The sequence below is a fragment of the Monodelphis domestica genome, chromosome 1 (assembly GCF_027887165.1).
Source record: "Monodelphis domestica isolate mMonDom1 chromosome 1, mMonDom1.pri, whole genome shotgun sequence".
Classification (NCBI taxonomy): domain Eukaryota; kingdom Metazoa; phylum Chordata; class Mammalia; order Didelphimorphia; family Didelphidae; genus Monodelphis; species Monodelphis domestica.
The window spans coordinates 675,467,147-675,475,448 of record NC_077227.1 but is presented as its reverse complement, the minus strand read 5'-3'; the positions used below and the strand labels follow the sequence as shown (position 1 = coordinate 675,475,448).

General features: G+C 36.4%; 1 long non-coding RNA gene across 1 annotated transcript; it reads right to left on the bottom strand.

Moving 5' to 3' along the window:
- Positions 1 to 708: 708 nt before the first annotated feature.
- Positions 709 to 7,933, bottom strand: LOC103098110 (uncharacterized). The gene is made up of 3 exons (XR_001624656.2): positions 7,843 to 7,933; positions 2,228 to 2,343; positions 709 to 929 (listed from the first exon to the last, which is right to left on the bottom strand). It is a non-coding gene; the product is annotated as an uncharacterized LOC103098110 (long non-coding RNA).
- Between the last annotated feature and the right edge of the window lie 369 nt (positions 7,934 to 8,302).

Below are 8,302 nucleotides of genomic sequence, written 5' to 3'. Positions count from 1 at the left end.
TACTAAATGCAGGGTAGCCAAAGATGGGCAGAGAAGTCCCATATCTTAAGGAGCTCACCGTCCAATGGGGAATGTGGCATGCAAACTACTATGTACCAATAAGATTATACCAGGATAAAACTGAGATGGTCACCAAAGGCTGAATGATGACTTGGTGGCCAACAGTGCAGGGGATTCCTGCTTCAGGCAAGCTTGAACTTCATTCCTACAGAGATGGTTTTTGACTCTGATATTCTAGAGTAGAACCCAGATTTAGCCAGCTCCTCTGACTCTGAATCCAATGCTCTTTGCCTTACTCCTTGTCATACATCTTTTCCCCTTCCCTTCCCAGCCTTTTGGATTTTCTGGACACTCCCAATACTTCACCCAGACTAGCACTAATTTATTAAGTGGTATGTTAATTGCATTTGCCTTTGGCTTTTAGTGTATATTTCGAATTCTGAAGTTGGCCTGATTTTAAGAAGGGCTTACAATGATAAATAGCCAAGCCGGAATATCGATGGTCACCCTTCTCCCCCAATATTTTAATTCATGAACCAAATGAGGTCTTAAAACTACTTGCCTATTTCCTAGCATACATAAAGATAATGGTTCAGCTAGTCATCTAGATAAAGTGAGCAAGGGACCATGCTCTTTTATGAGGGAAGGAGCACTATGGTATGGTTCTCTCCCTACTCAGAAGCCCATTCAATAAATGGAGGACAAATATATATTAAGCATCTATTATATTCAAAGCCCTGTGTGAGGCTGTTCCAAAATCTTGGCTTTTTTACTGGCCTAATATGAAGTCTTGGGTAAGTATTTGCTGATTCGTGGTGATTGGTTGACATTGTATTTCCTCCTTGGTTTCCCCATATGTAGAGCTGGAAGCAAGAGTGACTCCTTATTACAATGAGGCAAACCAGTTGATCAAAGTGGCTTCAAAACTTCTGAAAAAGAGGGCAGATCAAATCTAGAAGTGACTGGAAGAGGAAAAAAGTGAACCAATGACACAAATTTTCCATTTGAGTGATTAGTGGGATAAGGGATAAGAGAATATGCACTTATATAGGCTCTGACTACAAATAGCTCATATGATCTTTAATTAATCCTGTTTTTAGCTCTACTTTACAATTGAAAAAACAGAGGCAGACAGATGACAGTGACTTACCTAGGGTCACCCAGCTAGAAAGTATGAAGATGGATTTGAACTTCCTTACTACAGGTATAACACTATCCACTGACCAACCACTTTTCCTGAGAGCTTAGTGTCTTAAAGATAGGTTCATAATAAGCTCATTACTCAAGATTCTATTAGTAGGAAATCAATAAAAATTAAAGATAAAATGGTCAGGATACTACATTCTACTTAGATGTTATAATTATTGAAGTGTTTCAACTCTAAAAGACAACATTGAAGCTGTAATTAAGAGGTTTAGGTTCTGTACTACTCTTCCACTAATAGGCTAAGTGACTTTGGCCAAGTCATTTAACTTGTGTATGCCTTTACCCTCCCTCAAAATGAAAGGATGGAGTGAGATAATCTCTCTAATACTGCTTTATGAAAGAAGAAAATCGTTCTCCCATTTTGTCAATTGAGGTAACATAAGGAAAGTGATTTACAACCATTAGTTATACAGATTCACATTATTATTGTAGGCAGCAATGTGCTCCAGTGGATAGAGAACTGGACTTGAGTCAATAAGACCCGTGTTTGAATCCTGTCTCAGACACTGGTGGTGGTGGTGTGACCCTAAGCAATCCATTTAATTTCTTTTGGTCTGTTTCCTCATCTGTAAAATGCAGATGATAATAATAATAATAAACTTAGCTCTTCATACCATTGTGAGAAATGATGTGATATTATATTAGAAAGTCTTTTAAAATCATAAAGCAGTATATGAATGATGGCTTTTATTATTTCATAAAGATGAAAACTAAGGATCAGAATAGAAGTCATTTTCAGAAGCCCAAACACTACTTATTAGGGGCAGAGCCAACCTTCTAACCACTACCCAAGTCCCAGTCTGAGGCTCTTTCTATTAAAACCTGTCAATACAACTCAAATGTATGGAAGAATGGCAGTTTCGTTTAGTGCTGCTGGCAAAAACAAAAGAACAAATAAATAAACAGACAGACAAATAAATAAAAATGAAAAAAAGTCTCTGATTCAGGCTTGAATTGGGGAAAAAAAGGGAAACATAGGCCTTCAAACTAGTGATTTATTCTCCAACAGGAAAGCATTTACCTGCCTTATTTTGCCAAACAGAAAACCCTCCAGTTCACTTAGTCAATCTGAATATTTCCATAAAGATTAGTTGAACATGGCCCGGAGTACAAACAGCCTGGCTTGGCTTATACGTTCTATTGGGAAAGAAAGAGGCCGTGAGAGGTGGATCTCTATTTAAAACTCTTTCATGGTTCAGCAGCTGCTGCAGAGAGTTCTAAAGGTGCAAACAACAAAAAGAAAAAGTTTATTGATTAGTTTACAAATAACTTTTGTATAAAAAGATATTGAATCAGAGGCAAGTTTACTGATGGCTTGTCTCCTATAGACCCTTTCATTTTGGAACATTTGGAGGCAGCCTTCGAGAGAGGTGAGGGAGGGGGGAAGCAAATGTGTTGTTTGAATAAATAGGATTTTTACCTAGGTAAAAGCGAGAGCCCTTCTGTTGTTGTTGGGCAACAGAGGAGTTTTTTTGAGGAGTAGTTCTGTTCTTGCTGAAGAACTTTGTTTCTGGCCTCTGTGATGAAAGTTTGACCTCATTGGAATTTGTGTTGTACACAATATGAGATTTGGGCAAGATAAACTACATTTCCTAATCCAGGACCTTATTAATATGTCTCCCATATTAGAATCTGTCATCATTTTGCTGAACTGAAAAGATGCAAGATCACCTAGCATCAAACAAGATGATTATCCACTTATTTTTTCTGTCTTTATCCAGAAATGAAAACCAGCCCATTTTCCCGTCTTCTTGAACTTTTTGTGTTCTGATTGACTCTCTCTGTTTCTATGGGATTTAATTTGTTTTTTAAGATACATTTATTGGCCATAGTCATCTATACATACCCACTGTGATATAGTAGAAGGAGCAGTTTTGTCCTTCTGGGGTGTGTGGGGTGTTCAGGGAGGACTAGAACTTTTGGTGTGAGGGCTGTTGAGCTCTTTTCAGAGCTGTTCACCTACCTTTGGCTGATACCTCTCACCCACTTTTATTTATCTGTGGCTCCAAAAAACTGTAGCATATGCAGCAGCAACATCCTGGTAAATGCCTTGACAGGAAGGCTTGTCTTCTAGGCTGAGGGTATAGAACTAGCCTCCAACTCATTGTTAAATTGGGGGAATGTCTACTTCAAGTAGGAGAAAATTTCCCCCATTGGAATAAAAAGGATGAGAGCAATTTGTTCCAACAGCCATTAAGGTGGCAGAAGCAGGTGCTGTGGAGTGCCTGGAGCTTGCTCAGGCATCGAAGACACCCAGGATCATCACTGCAGCCCATGTCATTACCAGTCATATTGACTTTTTTTCCCCTGCCACTGGACATCAATGACTCTTGAAGAGAGAGTGAGGCAGATGACTGTGAAACTCTGCCTTACTTAATTAAATCCAAATTCACATACAAATCAAGACATTATCCCATAACGTCATTGGTCTTCTTCAATAAATGAAAGATGAACAATTGTTATCCCGAAAAGAAGGGGATTAAAGTAGATCTGAGGTAATGAACCTATAGATGGATTTCCGGGGACTGCGAATCTGAACACACCTTTATTTTCATTAGCTTCTGGATAGAATTTAGAATAATTTCCTTAAATTATGAAAAAAATAGTTTGAGAAAGTGTTTATAGATTTCCTCTGCCTTGCTTGCTTTCATTTTTATCCCCAGCATTCCACACAGTGCCTGGCCCAAAGAAAGTGCTTAATGATCATTTATCATCATCATGATCATTATCATCACTCTTCAGCTCCACCCACTACCTTGAAAACGCCTGAGGATTGGCTTTAGTATAATAAATCTTTCTTCATTAATAACTCACTCAGAACTCAGAAACTCTTTTCTACCTATGTAATGCATTTATTATGATATCACCCATAGTTCGCGGTGTATCTATCTTGTTATATGCTAATGCTTCATCATAGTAGGTAGGGAATCCTGGGTTCTTTAAGTCTATGGCTGCTCTAGCTATAGTAGAAGATCTAAGAGTGTCTATCATGCCAGATTATTTCAAGTATGGTTCTGGTGACAGCTAGTTTACTTTTCACGAACCACTTTTCATAAGTGTGCAGAGGATCATTACTAATAGGCTGTCCTCTTGGTCATGAACACATTGTCTATAGCAACCCAAGAAACAAAGAAAATGCAAATTTCCCTCCATTCTGTGATTCACCCCTTCTTATCTAGTGATGATAACAAAGTGGTGAAAAATGGGATGTCAAGAATCACAACATTTTTTGATGGTCTATAAACATGAACTTTACTGTTATTCTAAAATAGGCATCCTTCTCCAAAGACCCACAAGTCACCAGAAGAGCTAAATTATGCTGATAAATGCATTGTAGATGAAGCCAGAAGACTTTGAAAGTTGTATCTTACTAGAAGGTTGACTCAAAGGTTTTCTTTGTATAGACAAACAAAGGGATCAATGGTATTGATTTTATCTAAGAAGCATTGTTTCATGGGATGGCTGGTCATTAAAAATATTATGAACCAGATAATCATAAACAAACATGAACATATCCCTATTCAAAGAAGACCAGGAAAATGGATTAAATATGAAACCAGGAATTTATTACAATAGATTACTTTTAAAAAATATGCATATTGTCCCAAATGTCTAAAACTTTTGGGACGTCAGTTGTGTGTATGTGGTGGAGGGATAATACTTTTTTACAGTATTTCATTGATGATCATTTTTCTTCCCTTGACCATCTTTCACTGGTGTTTTAATGATTAATATAAACAAAAGGTCAGCTCTGAAGATAATTACTAGTATATCTACCAGTACCTTTTTTGTTTTATAGAGGGATATAGAAATTCTTTTAACACCTAGATTGGATCATCTCCTTGAAATTCTATCATATACTTTATTACTTAGTGATTTCAATTCAAAGGTAGAAAAAGAAAAGATGTCCCTCACCACCTCCAAATTTGCAAAACATAGTTCAAGATCAAGAAATAAACACAAAGTAATGAAGGATACCCCAGAAACTTTATACTTAAATTTCACTAATTTTTGTTTGTTTGTTTAAAGAAGGAATTGGAGCACTAAATAAAATCATTGAAAATGATATTGGAAATATATTAACAGGCAGGCAATAATTGACGTTCAGTGCAGGCACTCTTTCCAAATCAGCTATCTATTTAAGGTTATAACTGATTTTATTAGAGCAATAATCAAATAAACAATAAATTATAAAAAATACTAAAAACAAAAAAGATAAATTAGAAAATAAAACCTAACCTAACCTTTCCTAAACCATTCTAACAAGATGTAATTATTGGTAAAGAACTATTAGTAAAGAAAGGTAGAACATTTCAAAAGAAGATAAGTTAATGTGGATTATCACATTTTCCTATAGATGTTCAATAGATATAAAGAAATCACCACAAAAGAAATCTAAATAACCTTAGAAATCACGTTAGTCCACAAATATATGATCTTCCTTCCAAAAGGAGACATGTAACATCCCCAAACAATATAGATTAACAATATAAAATCATACATAAAGCATTGTAGTAGAGAAGGATGGAAAATTAAGAACACTGTTGCTTTATTAAAAGTGTGAGAGTAACTGGTGAGAAAAGTGAGTTTTGTAAAAACTTGTAAGATCCAATTAAGTCAGAATATTTAAGTTTTTTTTTTTTTTTAAGTATGAAACAGGAAGGATAACAAACAGCTTTAACATGAATGAGATCTGCCAAGATTTCTAGGATATAAAGTTTTTCTTTATAAATGATGGCAGAAATATTTATCTTGCATTTTATCACAGCATGAGCTTCAGGAATAAGAGATAATGAAAATAAAGATATGAAAAACAGAGACCAAATATACCCATTTTGGATGGGGCAAAACTTTAACCAGTTTCCAAGCTACCTGAGAGTAAATGATACTAGATTATACTGAAAAAAACAATTGAGTTTTTCAATGAATGCCTACTCATCCCTTTTTTCTACCCTTTACAAAGTTTTTATGAGAATAGTTTGCATATTCATAAAAGGTAGCCTTAATGAAGATATTAGAAGGGAAAAGGTAGGCTTTTGGGGACACTCTGTTCTACCTAAACACATCAATAAGTCATGTAATTATCTAAAGGGTTTAGGAATCCTAAATTCCATTATTATTCAAAGACTATAAAAACACTTTATTTGATAGAGCAAAACAATAAAGACCCTCTTTCTTTAAGAGAGCTCTCATATATTTCTGATTTTCTTTTAGAAGTCTTTGCCGTGTCCCCCAGCTTGATATCTTCAGTAAAATCTCATCATTGAAGCAGAGCACTGGGTAGACTTCACCATCTCCAAGTATCCCTCTTTATTTTGGACTCCTTGCCAGACATTCTTCACTACAGTGATTGAATACATACATGTATAACATGCTATTACATATCATAGTATTACACATATTTTCTTGTTATAATAAGATCACTCTCATATGTGTATGCTTTTTTTTTTCTTGAGAAAGGTGTCCTATTATGACAGAGAGCTCCTCCAGCATCCCAGGAATTTCAATGATCAATCCCAGTAGCCATATGTTGGGATCATGTGTATTTCTTGAGAAATAGAATGAAGATAATTCTATTGATGATTCTTTGCTCATTAATATTAGGAGAGAGATACTATAAGGAAATATGTACTTTCCAAAGTCATATTCCATTATAGGAGAGAAGGAAGAAGTAAACATTTATATGACACCTACTATGTGCCAGATAGCATGCTAAGGGCTTTTACAAATAAAATCTCATTATATATGAGTATGTGTGTACACACACACACACACACACACACACACATAAACACATACATTACATATGTGTGACTATTTGATCACTATGGCAGAAGATTTCTAGCAGGGAGTCTAAATTGGAAAAGGATTACCCAGGTATAGTAAAGTCCAACCAGTGCTCTGGTTTACTGATGACATTTTGCTAAAGACATCAAGCTGGGGGACATTGCAGAGGTTTCTAAAGGAAGTCCAAAATGACTCAAAAGAGTTCAGCCAATAAACTACCTAGAAGAAGCCAAGTGGATAAAGAATAGCTATTATTGATACTGTGTCATGCAGTTGAATGGTCAACCTCATAGGGATGGCCCATCGGCCCATGACTATTGGGCAAATGCTACAAATCAATTAGGATCAGAATTGAAGAAGAGAGTCAACTTGATTATAATTAGGAAACTGAAAAGCACTTTCAATGACTCTGAGCCTCTCTCTAAAAGAAGATACCCTAAAGATGGTATCAATATTCTTTAGTTTAGGTGAAAATGAATCATAGACTACCATAATCTAAGTGGAACCAAAACTGTGGGTGATCCCAAGGGTGATAGAGAGATGTATAATAGGTAAATATAAAATTGAGTGTTTGGGGAGTCACAACTATGACTCTTAGACCATTAGGAAGATGGAGGACAATATCAGTTCAAAATCTTCTTTCTTCACACACACACACACACACACAAATCAGTCAGGTCTCTCAGCTTAAACCCAGAAAGAAACAAAGTTCAATGTCTCTCCTTTTCTCCTGGCCAGCTCAACTCTCTTATAGACCACCAACTCAAAAGCTTCTCTCCGATCAGCTTCCACTGCTCAGAGCCAGAGACAAAGTCCAAAAACCAAGTCAGCTTCACAAAAGTCTCTCACCCAGCTTCAAACCTCCAGGGAGAGAGTGTGTGTCCCTCAGTCAGAGACAAAGTCCACAAGCCAAGTTTCTCCTCTCAGAGTGTGGTCAGCAAACTCCCAACTGTCCCTCCTGGGGACATTCCATTGGAATCTTCTGTTGCACCTTGGTCCACAAGTCCTGCAAAACCTCTCTCTCTCTTTCTCTCTATCTCTCATGTATCTATCACATGTGAAAAACATCATCAAAGATTTGTATAACTGTCCCTCTCTCTATCTGTCCATGTCTCTGTCCTCTCCCTCTGTGTCTTTGTCTTTGTCTGCCTCTATTGCAACCATATCTATGACTTTTTCCAACTACATGTTGCCTGATAGTGTCCACATTCTATGTCTGGAAAAGTCTCACATCAAGAAGTTTTCTCCACTGAATAGCAACTCCCTTGAATCACAATAAAGGGTAACTGAAACTATACTTAAGGACATT